Below are 11,436 nucleotides of genomic sequence, written 5' to 3'. Positions count from 1 at the left end.
TACATCCACCCTTTCAGGCACCATGCCAGAGCCCACAGAGGCAGGAGTGTGGGAGCATGGCCAGGTTGCCTTGTACGTGCTCTATGCAAACAGCTCAGTAGTGCAGCAACTGGAGGGACTGGGCATCTCCAATGGGTCAGACTGATCTCTGGACCACACCTTCTATCCCGTGGACTGCGTGAACCATGCTCTGCAGGCCTACAACAATGACATGCAGACCAGAGCCATGTGCCTGTCTTTTCAGGTCAAAGCCACCATGAGTCCCAGACCAGTTATCCCCACCCCAAGAGCCCTCCACTCTGTAAAAACTATATCATATGTATTCCTCATGGACCTGTAAGCTCACATCCCATTACTCTCCCATCTCATACTCCCAAACCATTAAATCCCCTTTCCAAGAGCTCCCCCTCCCCACTCAGGAACACTTCACCTCATGAACTCTACTTGGACTCCATTAACTCACATTTCGTGTTTTCCCACCTCATACTCTCCAAACATTAATCCTCATCCCAAAAGTTCCCCATGCTGTACACACCTCCGTCTCCTGAACTCTGCATGGACACATAAGCTCACATCCCGTTACTCTCCCTCCTTATAAGCTCACCCATTAATCTCCATCTCAAGAACTTCCTCATTCTGTGAACATCTCACACTCAAGAACCACTCACTCCATGAACATCTCATGAAGCCCACATCATAAATTTCCAGATCACCCATTCCCATCCCAGGAAAACTCCACTCTGTGAACACTTCATCTTATGAACCACCATAAACACCTCATAAACTCATGACATTACTCTCTTAACCCATAAAGTGCTCACTCTATGACCACTCCATCCTCAAGCCCCTCATTCATCCACCTCATAAACTATAAGGTCAATAATTCACAACCCAAGAATCCTGGACTCTGTGAACCTCCCTGTAAAAAGAGCAAAGGTTCTGTGTGGATGTAATATCTGCACTTTATCAACTTCACAAAAGGGAACTGTCCCTGTCCACAGCATCAAAAACACAAAACCGACTCCCATGAGGTCAGACATATCCCCCATGCCCCCACACCTCTTCCTCCTCATCTCAATATCAATCTTACTAGTTTGCTGGGTCCCAAATCTGACATGATAGCTCACAGACTACACAGAAACATATTAGGGAAGTAAAAATGTTAGAATGCAAGTTAATTAAAGAATGCAGCTAACATGCCCCATTCACATATTCATGCTCATCTATACAGCAAAGCAAACTGAAAAGGAAAAGTAATTTTGAAAAATAAACTCCACACTTCCACCTCATGAACTCCATACGGACCCCATAAACTCACATCCCGTTACTCTGCCACCATATGAACTCCTAGGTCATCAATCCCTATCCCAAAAAACCCCTCAGTCCATGAACACTCCACCTCAAGTACCACTCACTCCATGAAGACTCAATCTCATGGACCCTCAGGAGCTCCCATTTCATAAACCCTCAGCACTAATCTCCATTGCATGAGCCCCCACTCCATGAAAATCCCACCTTATCAACTTCCAGAAGGTCAATCCCCACCCCATGAGTCTCTCACTTCATGAACATTCTACTTCAGAACTACTCTCATGACCCCTACCTCATAAATGCCCAGACCATTAACGTCTACCCATGTATCCCTCACTCTGTGAACACTCCATCTCAAGAAGCCCTATGTCTCCACCTCATAAACGCATACCTTTACTCGCTCAACCCACGAAAACCTCACTCCATGAACACTTATCACATAGGTGTGCACAGTCCTCACCAGGTGGCACACAGGTGCACTGACCAGGTCCCCTCATTGTGCCTGTCACCGCACAGCTGTGCACAGCTCTCACGTGACACACAGGTGCACTGGCAAGGTCCCCTCACTTTATTATCCTGTCATCACACAAGAGTGCACAGTCCTCACCAGGTGACACTCAGGGCACCATGCTGCTCCTCACCTCACTGTCCATCATGACCGGGAGGAGGAGAGAGAATCAAAAAGGAATAAGGAAAGGAGAGATAGTGTAAGAAAGGAAAGGAAGGAGGGAGGGAGAGAGAAAGGGAGAAAGGGAGGGGCAGAGGGAGGGACAGAGAGGAATGGGGGAGAGAGGGAGGAATGGAGGGAGAAAGAGGGAGGAATGAGGGATGAATGAGGGGTATAAGAAGGAGGGGGAGAGGACAGGCTGAACAGCTGGAGGGAAGGAAAGATGAGGGACAGAGGGATGGGGAAGGGAAGCAGGGTGGGCGGCTGGTGGTCTTATAGAGGTGAGGGTGCTGGCAGGTGGGTAAATATGCAAGCTATGTAGTCATTAGTGTCCTGCAGCTCAGATGACTAGGACAACAGTGTCCACAACAGAAAGAGAAGTTGGACGGGACACAGTGGCACAGCCAGAATGTGACCAGGGACAGGCTGGATCATTGGCCTCCCTTGACCTGGCTGTGAGCACTCTTCAGTGGGGAGATGGGACTGACAGGAGAGGAGGGAGGGAATGGAGAGGGCTCCTCAGGTCTCCAGAGGTCACTTCTGGGCCAGTCCAGAACAAAGAGTGGCCTGAGGGGACAACATAACACTTGGCAGGAGGACAAGGGACTTGGCAGGTGGCCTCACCTGCACTTCTCCCCTGAGCCAAGGGCTCTCCTGAGTCCTGAGAAGAGGACACACCTGCCTAACCACATCCTCAGTTTTGCTCAGAGACCAGTGGCCACTGTGTTGCAACCACAGCCATGGTGTGGTCGTTCTGTGGCTCCTGGGTGACCACTACAGCCACCAAGGGCCAGTGGGCAGCGTTTGCCTTCTGTGAGTGTCCCCTGGACCTCTGGAGCAAGCCTCTCCTGGCTGCGAAGACACTAGGTCCCCTGACACAACAGGACCAATATGTGTGGCCCTTCTGGTTTCGGCAAGTTGTCTGATTTGGGTCGTCTGGTCTCTCAGGGCAGGGCTGGGGTTCAGTCTGCCTGCCCTCTACTGGGCATCACCTGCTGGGGGGCTGGACCTTCGGTTCTGAGGTGCTCAGGTGCATATGGGTCAGGAGGACAGAGAACCAGGGTGTGGGGCGTGGGGAGCAGTAGGCCACCAGGTTGTGATGGGCACTGGAGAAACTCCACAGTGTGCTTGCTCCTCCCCTCGTCCCCGTGGCCTGTGCAGGCCAGAGTGACACCGGTTTGGCTCAGGGACGCCAGGTTCCTCTCTCCTGGAGAGTGAGTGCCAGTGTGCAAGGAAGACTCAGCTCGGAGAGCAGCTCGAGGTGCAGGGCACAACAGTCGCCTGCGTCGTCTGTGAGATGGATGCACCCTTGTTCACTCATCTGGGCCTGCAGGGACGGGGACACAAGTAGAGAAATGAGGCACAGGACAGGTCAGTGTGGACCAGCGAGCTGGGCGCACAGTCCCCCTGACTCACCCCACAACTATTTGCTGCGTCGTGTGGATGCGTGATGGTCAAGGTGTGCGGGCACCGAGAGAGACGAGTCTCAGGACAGGACCGCAGAATGTGAGCGTGTGTGCCGGGCGCGCACTCACCGCGGCTCATCCCGGAACTACTTGAATCCACTGCACAGTGGTCCAGGCAAGTGAACATACAACCGGAGAGACAAGGGCAGGACGGGGGAGTGTGGGCCGGCGTGCTGGGCGCGCAGTCGCCGCGCCTCACCTCACAACTATTCCCTGAATCCAGCACGCAGTGGGCCGCGCACGTGGCCCGCCAGAAGACTGTCTCTAGAAAAAGACGGCGCTGACACGGCTGTTCCCGGCGGTGGGGAACGCGCTGAGGGGAGCAACCTTCCAGCTCCTTCTCTGTAAGAGCCTTGGTGGGCCTAAGGGGGGCGGAGCAGAGACCAAAGGAGGCAGAGAAGAGACTTATCCTTAGGAACCCTAGGAGCTGTGTGTGGAGCCACCCAGAGGCGGGGACAAAGCCACAGGTGTATTAGCTAGGCTGCTGCTAAGGCCGGAGAGTGGGCCCTGGCCTCTCCACTGAGGAGGGAAGTGAGAAATAGATGGTTAGCCCCAGTGAGTGCAGCTGGGAAGGTGAGGGCTGGTGGGAGGAACTTCCTGTAGGGAAGGGACCAAACGACAGGTCCCACAGAGGTCAGTTACCTGTTAGATAAATGGGGAGGAGGACAGGAGTGGACAGGCCCTCAGTGATCAGCTACCTGTTATATGGGAGATGGGAGCAGGAGTGGACAGGAGTAGACATATCCCTCAGTGGTCAGTTACTTGTTACACCTATGAGAGGATGGGGGTAGGAGTGGACAGGATATACCAGTGGTCAGGCATGTGTGTTAGAGGTGGGGATAGGGGATTCCACCCTCTATGGAATGGGTATTTGGTGACAGAAGAGGCACAGTTGTTGGACAGAACCTAGGGTACCATGGCCCGAGTGCTGGTAGGGATGGTTAACACCCTGGATGTGGAGGGTGGACAGCTGTGAGAGATGCTGAGTTATTCATCCCTACATTCCTGGTGGTCATCCTCTGCCCCAGGAAACTGGACTTTGTCCAGCTATATAGTTCCTGAATGACATCCCGCGGCTTCCAGTCAGTTCACTTCTCAGAACTTGTAAGACACAGAGCCTGTTCAGCATTGCCAACTCTCAGGTCTCCTTCGGACCTGCAGACCTTCTGCAGGTCCTCAAACCCCAGGGAGGCCAGCATCCACCTGAATGGGCACTTCCAGCGGTGAGATCCCCCTGGGGAGCAATGCTGACTGGATGTCACGGCTGTGCCCTTGCCTCCGGGATGGGCCCCTGCATCACCTGTCCATCACAGGTGAGAACCATACCACACACACCTATAGAGACACCACACACACAGGCACACATCACCCACATATACACACCACCCACACAAATACACACACACATATTTATGTAGCACACACGCATACAACACACACCTATCTGCATACACACCATTGCCACACAGATATACATATGCATAACACACATACTACACACACTTAGACAACATCACACATCTCATATGCACACCCAAATATACACACAACATCCTGGACACACATATCCCAACACACACATATACATACACCACACTTACATACAACACACACCTATATGCATAAGCACAACACACATAGCACACCTACTACATACATCTACACACACCCCACACATACATACATCTCATATGCACACTCACATACACCCACACCACACCTATATACACCCCACACATACATAAGCACACATGCTACAACACACATATACACACACAACACACATACATACAACAAACCTATATACATACACTCCACCCCCACAAATATGCATATGCACAACAAACACACACGGCGTGCATATTACACATATCTCTACACACAGCACCCATGTACACACAACAAACCTATATTCACAGCACACACACAGGCACACATACCAGAACACACACATATACACAGCATCCGCACAAATGCACACCCCCCCATATACACAACAAACATGCATGCCTTGCATATACACACATACAACACACACCTATATATTATATACATACATAAACACAGTGCTCAAAGAAATACACATGATACATATACATATACACACAACACACATGGATACAGCACACACACATATACATACATCACCCACAGAAATACACATATGCACAATGCACACACACTACACACACAACACACAAGCACACACCCACATATACACAACACACATATTCAACCCTCCCCTGGCACACATACCCATACAAATACACACACACATACACACACAAACATCCTTTGGACAGAATGACTTTCTGACACTCACCATGAACAAGATGGTATAGGGACCCTCCCTGCTGCTGTTGTCTCCCAACTGGCTGACCACAGACCTAATTTCCAAAAAGGCAATCTTCACAGGAACCATGGGGGGGGACTTTAAATCTGGGGACACTGTCCAGCCTCCTAGGCCAGGTGGTAAAAGCCTGTTGCCCTTGTAGACCTCACAGGAAGGTGTGTGCGGGGAGAGGTGTCTCAGAGGATGCATTCCCTTGTATCCACACCCAGGGAACCATGACACTATGACCTACTGCCTCAGTAAGAAGTCTCCCATCACCCTTGACTAGCCCACGACCCTGAAGATCCTCAGCAAGGTGCTGCCCTGCATCACTTCTTACCCCATTGTCCTCAAGTGGTCAGCCACTCAGTGAGTGGTCATTCACTCAGGTATACTACCTGGTCACTCAGGGAGGGGCCACTCTGTCATCTGTGGCCACTCATGGAGGGACCATTCTGTATCATTCTGGTCGCTCAGGTAGGGGTCTGTTGTCACCTTTGGTCACACAGATAGGGGCTGCTCTGTCACCTGAGGTCACTCATGAAGAGTCTGATCTATCACCTGTAGTCACCCAGGTGGGGGCTGTTCTGTCACTTGTGGTCACTCAAGTAGGGGTTGTTCTGTTACCTATGGTCATAAGTTCACAATAAGTGATACTTGACTTAATGGCACCTAACAACAACAACAACATTGAGGCACTTATGAAATATTAAGAGAATCACTTAAAAGAACTATCTCTTTTGTTGTTGAAAGATATAGAGCAAAATGTATACTAATTAAACAGTTTCTGTCAAGGACCACTGAATGACATTGTGTGCATTCTTAGAGGTATACAAACCATTCTCATGTTCCTTTTCCGAGTGGTCCCTCTCCAGTTAACATAAGTTCATGGTCAAGGCTCTCATTTAAATCTTTGGAGCTGGTGCTGGCAAGTTGAGTCCATACAAGTAGTTTTTTAAAAAAAAACACAATAGTCAAGGAAAACATGTTTTATTAGTAAAACTGTTCAGTTTTAATAAGGCTTTGGGGATATTTTTGACTTATGGTTTAAAGATTATCTCAGAGCAATAGTTTCATTCAACCTTCAAAATTTCAAGAGAATTTTTAATTTTGTACTCCATTTCCCTGCTTACGGTCAGGATTCTTCTACAGAGTCTTTGATGAAATGCTCAGAAATGATAGCCAGGCACCATCTAGTAATTCAGGTCTTGTGGCAAGAGTTTTTCCATCACATAACCCATATCCTCCTCCTATTGCAGACTCTCGTTCCTCTGTTGTTATACGCAAACAGAGAGCATCTGCCATGTTGTGAATTAATGCTTAGAATAGTGTAAGAGCCCAGACACTATTTAACAAAGTAGAAGGTGGAACAGAAGCACTGAATACGTTGTTAGGTCATTTAACTCATCAGATGCCTCATGAAACTGTTTCAGTGTAAACCACGCATGCTGCCCAGCAACATCGTTGTGCTGTTACGTGCCATTGAGTTGTCTGCGACTCAGCAAAGTATTCACCATAGCTGCAAACTCTGCCCTACCCTAAGCCAATTTCACCATCTTCTGCACATATCAAGGTTAGCTTAAAAATTCTGTAGATCAACAATTAAGATCAGTTAGTTAAGCCAAAACTATAAAGCAAATTCCTACTAAGTACCAAACTGAAAATGCAAAATAACACCGGTCTTATACTCAGTCAAAAAAGGGCATGCCTTTGCTTCAAACAGCATGAAATTGTATTTGGTTTAAGGTTTTTATTTCCAAAAGAATGTATCATATAGATTAGCAATAACGATGGTTTAACACTGTATTTTTAAATTCTTCAGATAGTGTTTTCCTGTGACCACTTTGCTACAAGATGAAAACTTAAAAATATTGTTTCTCTGGGCATTGTACCCTGTAAACCTTTGTAGGAGTCACGTACCTGATGAATCTCTATAATAAAATGTTTCCAGTTTACACTTATTTTCTGCAAATTTATTGTCATGCTCACTTTTTAGAGGGAAACGGGGAACTTTAGGAAAGCATTTTGCTGAATTTCAAGAAAATTCGAATGCATAGTCTAACCTTCTGTCGAGGACTTTCGTTCATAGGGTGCTATGAGTCGCCTGCGACTCCACGGCTCTGAACAACAACAACAACAGCAACAGTCTAACCTTTAAATGTCGAGTTCGAGAAGTTTAAGATAACATTAAATCTTTGGATTTGGTGCCTGCCCTCTCTCCATTCAGTAGGGCAGTCGCAGAGAACCAGAACTTGTCTGAGAACTGCTAAGAGTCTCCTGTGAAGCACGGCTCGAACAAGACTGACAAGGAACTGGTAATTTGACAACACTGTATGGTGACAAGGTCTGGTAACACTTAGCTAGAAAATTGCTTGCCCAGAACCATCAGGCCTTTTAACCAAACATGCACGCTTTCACAGAATTGCTTTCTCAGGGTCACAAATGTCACAACAGATGACAGATTCACTGCGAAGGGCAGTTGAAGTCCCCACGAGCAAAGCCACAGCCCAGGCCCTGCGTCCGTGTCCGCAGCTAAGTGAGGATGACGCCTGTGTGATGCGCAGGACGAAGGCAAAAGCACAGGTCCTTGGTGAGGCTACGGAGGGCACAGGTGCGCACAGGCTGCGGACCTGCAGGAACTCGTCTTTGACCAGGCAGAAAGTGTCAGGCCCGTCGGCAGGTGCATCCTATCATCCCACTTTTCTCCATTCCACCCTACGAGACTCAGGGGACGCAAAGGGGGATTAGGTTGGACCTGACGTTCGCATCTAGAAACAACTTCCACAGCCCAAGTGGTGGACACGCCTGCCAACAAGGCAGCGCCCATGTCACAGCCAATGAGCGAAGCCCCGCAAGGTGTGGTTCCGCCCCCGGGTGTGGCCAAGAGGAGCCCTGCGCCTCCACTACCGCGCCCAGAGGGATTTTTCCTGCCCCCTTGCGGTGGGAGGTGACACTGCTGCCTGCTCGAGGTCTTAGGAGAGTTTTGCAAGGGGAGCCACAGGCAATCCTGCAAAAGAACGGGGCTGAAGGGCAGGCAGAGGTTTCTTTCCTGACAGGCCGTGCACTCTGAGAGTTTTCTCCCCTGGAGTCATTTCCATTTCGTTATGCCCAAAGATGTATTGATATCATCTAAGCAAAAGTGTTGACAAAAGTTAACAAATGCAAACCCTTGCACTTTGTAGCGCATCTCTGTGTGAAAGGGAAAACCTAATAATGAATATTTAAATTTAAGGGTTCCCCCCCCTTACCAATGAAATCAAGAATTAAAAACGGGCAAAAGATATGGAAAAATTTTTCACAGAGGAAGATATTCGAATGGCCAACAGACAGACATATGAAGAAATGCTCAAAGTCACTGGTAATAAGAGAGATGCAAATCAAAGCGACAATGCGAGACCATCTCACTCCAGTAGCAATGTCAACGTTTAAGAGGACAGCAGGCAATCACTGTTGGAGAGGATTTGGTGAGATAGGACCTCTTAGGCATTTTTTATGGGATTGTTAAATGGTACACCCACTCTGGAAAGCAGTTTGGCGCTTTCTCAAAAAGCTGAACATAAAATTTCCATATGAAATGTCTATTCTACTGCTTGGAATATACCCTGAGAAAATGAGAACTGAAGCACAACAGAGACTTGTACACCGATGTTCATAGCAGCGTTATTCACCATCACAAGAATATGGAAACAATCCAGAAGTCCAACCACAATCGAATGGATTGAGAAATTATGGTACATTCATACAATGGAATACTATGCAGCACTTAGAAGCAATAATTTTGTAAATTATTACCTATCTTAGGAGGGACTGGAGAGCTGTATGCTGCGTGAACTGAGTCCCATAAGGACAAATACTGTATAAAACCATTATTGTAAAATGAGTATGAGTATCCGAGGGGGGAGGAGGGTGGAAGCAGATGGGTGAGGATGTGCGGGTGGGGGGGGGATATTAATCATGGGTCTTATAATTTGATGGATGGGGTGGTGAGGGAAATGGTAAGGAACGCTGTGAAAAACTAGTGTAATAAAAACAACAACAATAATACTCCATGAAGTATTGTGAGGGGAAAATCAGGAAAGAGAAGTGCATCTAAAAGAAAACAGCTCCCTCAAAAGGAGAGAGTGCACCATTCCAGATTATTTGTTTAATGCCTTTCTTGTTTTTTAACTCTTGTTGTTTATCAGTATTAATACAAATGATTTCAGCCTATAGGCATACAAATTTTGTCCACAAGAAGTGCGACTTCAGCCGGGACCAGAGACCCAGCTCCCCGCCGACAGAGGAGAGAGAGAGAGAGAGAGAGAGAGAGAGAGAGAGAGAGAGAGAGAGATTGATTCTGATTCCTAGCAGAAAGTTTGCTCTTTTTAAAGGCCCGTTTTTCGTGCTCTTGCTTGGGTTCTCCTGTGCTGGGCCTTTTACTCCCCGCATTCCTGTCTCGCTCTCCTGCCCCTTCAGGCGAGGGCCTGGGGCTCCCGGCTTTTAATCTTTGCACCAGCTGTTCCACCTCCACTGGACAGAAACCAAGTGGAAAGTGCCGGCTCTACTCTTCATCTTGGGAAGCTCCTAGCTCTGGATTCTGGCGGGAGCCAACCTTTATGATTTCATAACAACCCCAGTTACAGAAGTTGGCACGAAGACGCCAGGTTGGGCAGAAGGCATGGAGGTCACTGAAAATCTCTTAGAAACCACTCACTTGACAACTCCGGTGCCAACAAGCACAAAGAGTGTAACCACATGTCATAGCAAAGAGGACTCTGCCCTGACGAGCACATCACAGCCTCACAGGGGGCCACGGGCCACTCCCTGGATGGTTTGGCAACCTCAACCCTGGTTGGAATTATAATTGGAGTGTTAGTAGCCATTGGTCTTGTTGGTGCAATCATCCTAGTGATAGTGGGTCAAATGTCAGGAAGGTATTCGCCCTGAAAAATTTTCATGAACTGAAAAATCGTGCCCATTTGCCAACATGTTTAAAGAAAGAGTTTCCTATTTCACCCTGCCCCTGAGCCCAAGAGGGAAGATGTTCTATGGAGATCTGCCCACCTCGCCCTACATCCATGGTGATTCCTCTACTCGAAAGTCAAAAAGAAACAAAGGAAAAAAAGAAATGCACCAGACTCGTGCCTCTATACCTTTGCCTTTTAAGACTTTTAATAAAAAGAAAAAAATAAAAGAGAGAGATACTGTAAAAGAAAATGTAAAATACCACATGCACAGAAAATGGAGCAAAATGGTATCAACGAATTTGTGACTTAGACAATAAGATTAATGATATTAGTTATAGACTGCCATTATATCTTCATGCCAGACATTACCTGTTACTGTCCATGAAAAAGGAATCAGGAAATAGTAATCCTAAGGACTGTGCTTATGCATCATTAGAGCTTTTGGCAATTGCAGTGTTTTGCAATTGCAAAGCTGGTGAAATGTACACATTCAGTCTAGTGTGTGTCTAGATTCTAAAGTCATGATCTGGTGTGAAAAATCAGCTAGAGAAAAATTCCCCACCAGATAAACAATTCCAAAAGTAGCCATTGCTGCCCAACCCAACTGGCTCGAGTTGGGCATCTCACACGAAAGCTGCCAGAACCCGCAGACCTTCCCGTCTTCCCAGGTAATCAGAGACACCAGGAGCTCGTGACATCCGTTCTGGCAGAAAG

General features: G+C 47.8%; 1 pseudogene; it reads left to right on the top strand.

Moving 5' to 3' along the window:
* The first annotated feature begins 4,651 nt into the window (after nt 1–4,651).
* On the top strand, nt 4,652–10,702 carry LOC102846322 (annotated as a pseudogene).
* The last annotated feature ends 734 nt before the right edge of the window (nt 10,703–11,436 follow it).

This window comes from Elephantulus edwardii, unplaced genomic scaffold (genome assembly GCF_000299155.1).
Source record: "Elephantulus edwardii isolate Elephantulus edwardi_28Jun2011 unplaced genomic scaffold, EleEdw1.0 scaffold00019, whole genome shotgun sequence".
NCBI classification, from domain to species: Eukaryota; Metazoa; Chordata; class Mammalia; order Macroscelidea; family Macroscelididae; genus Elephantulus; species Elephantulus edwardii.
The sequence above is the reverse complement of the archived record's forward strand: the minus strand, read 5'-3'. Positions and strand labels throughout refer to the sequence as shown.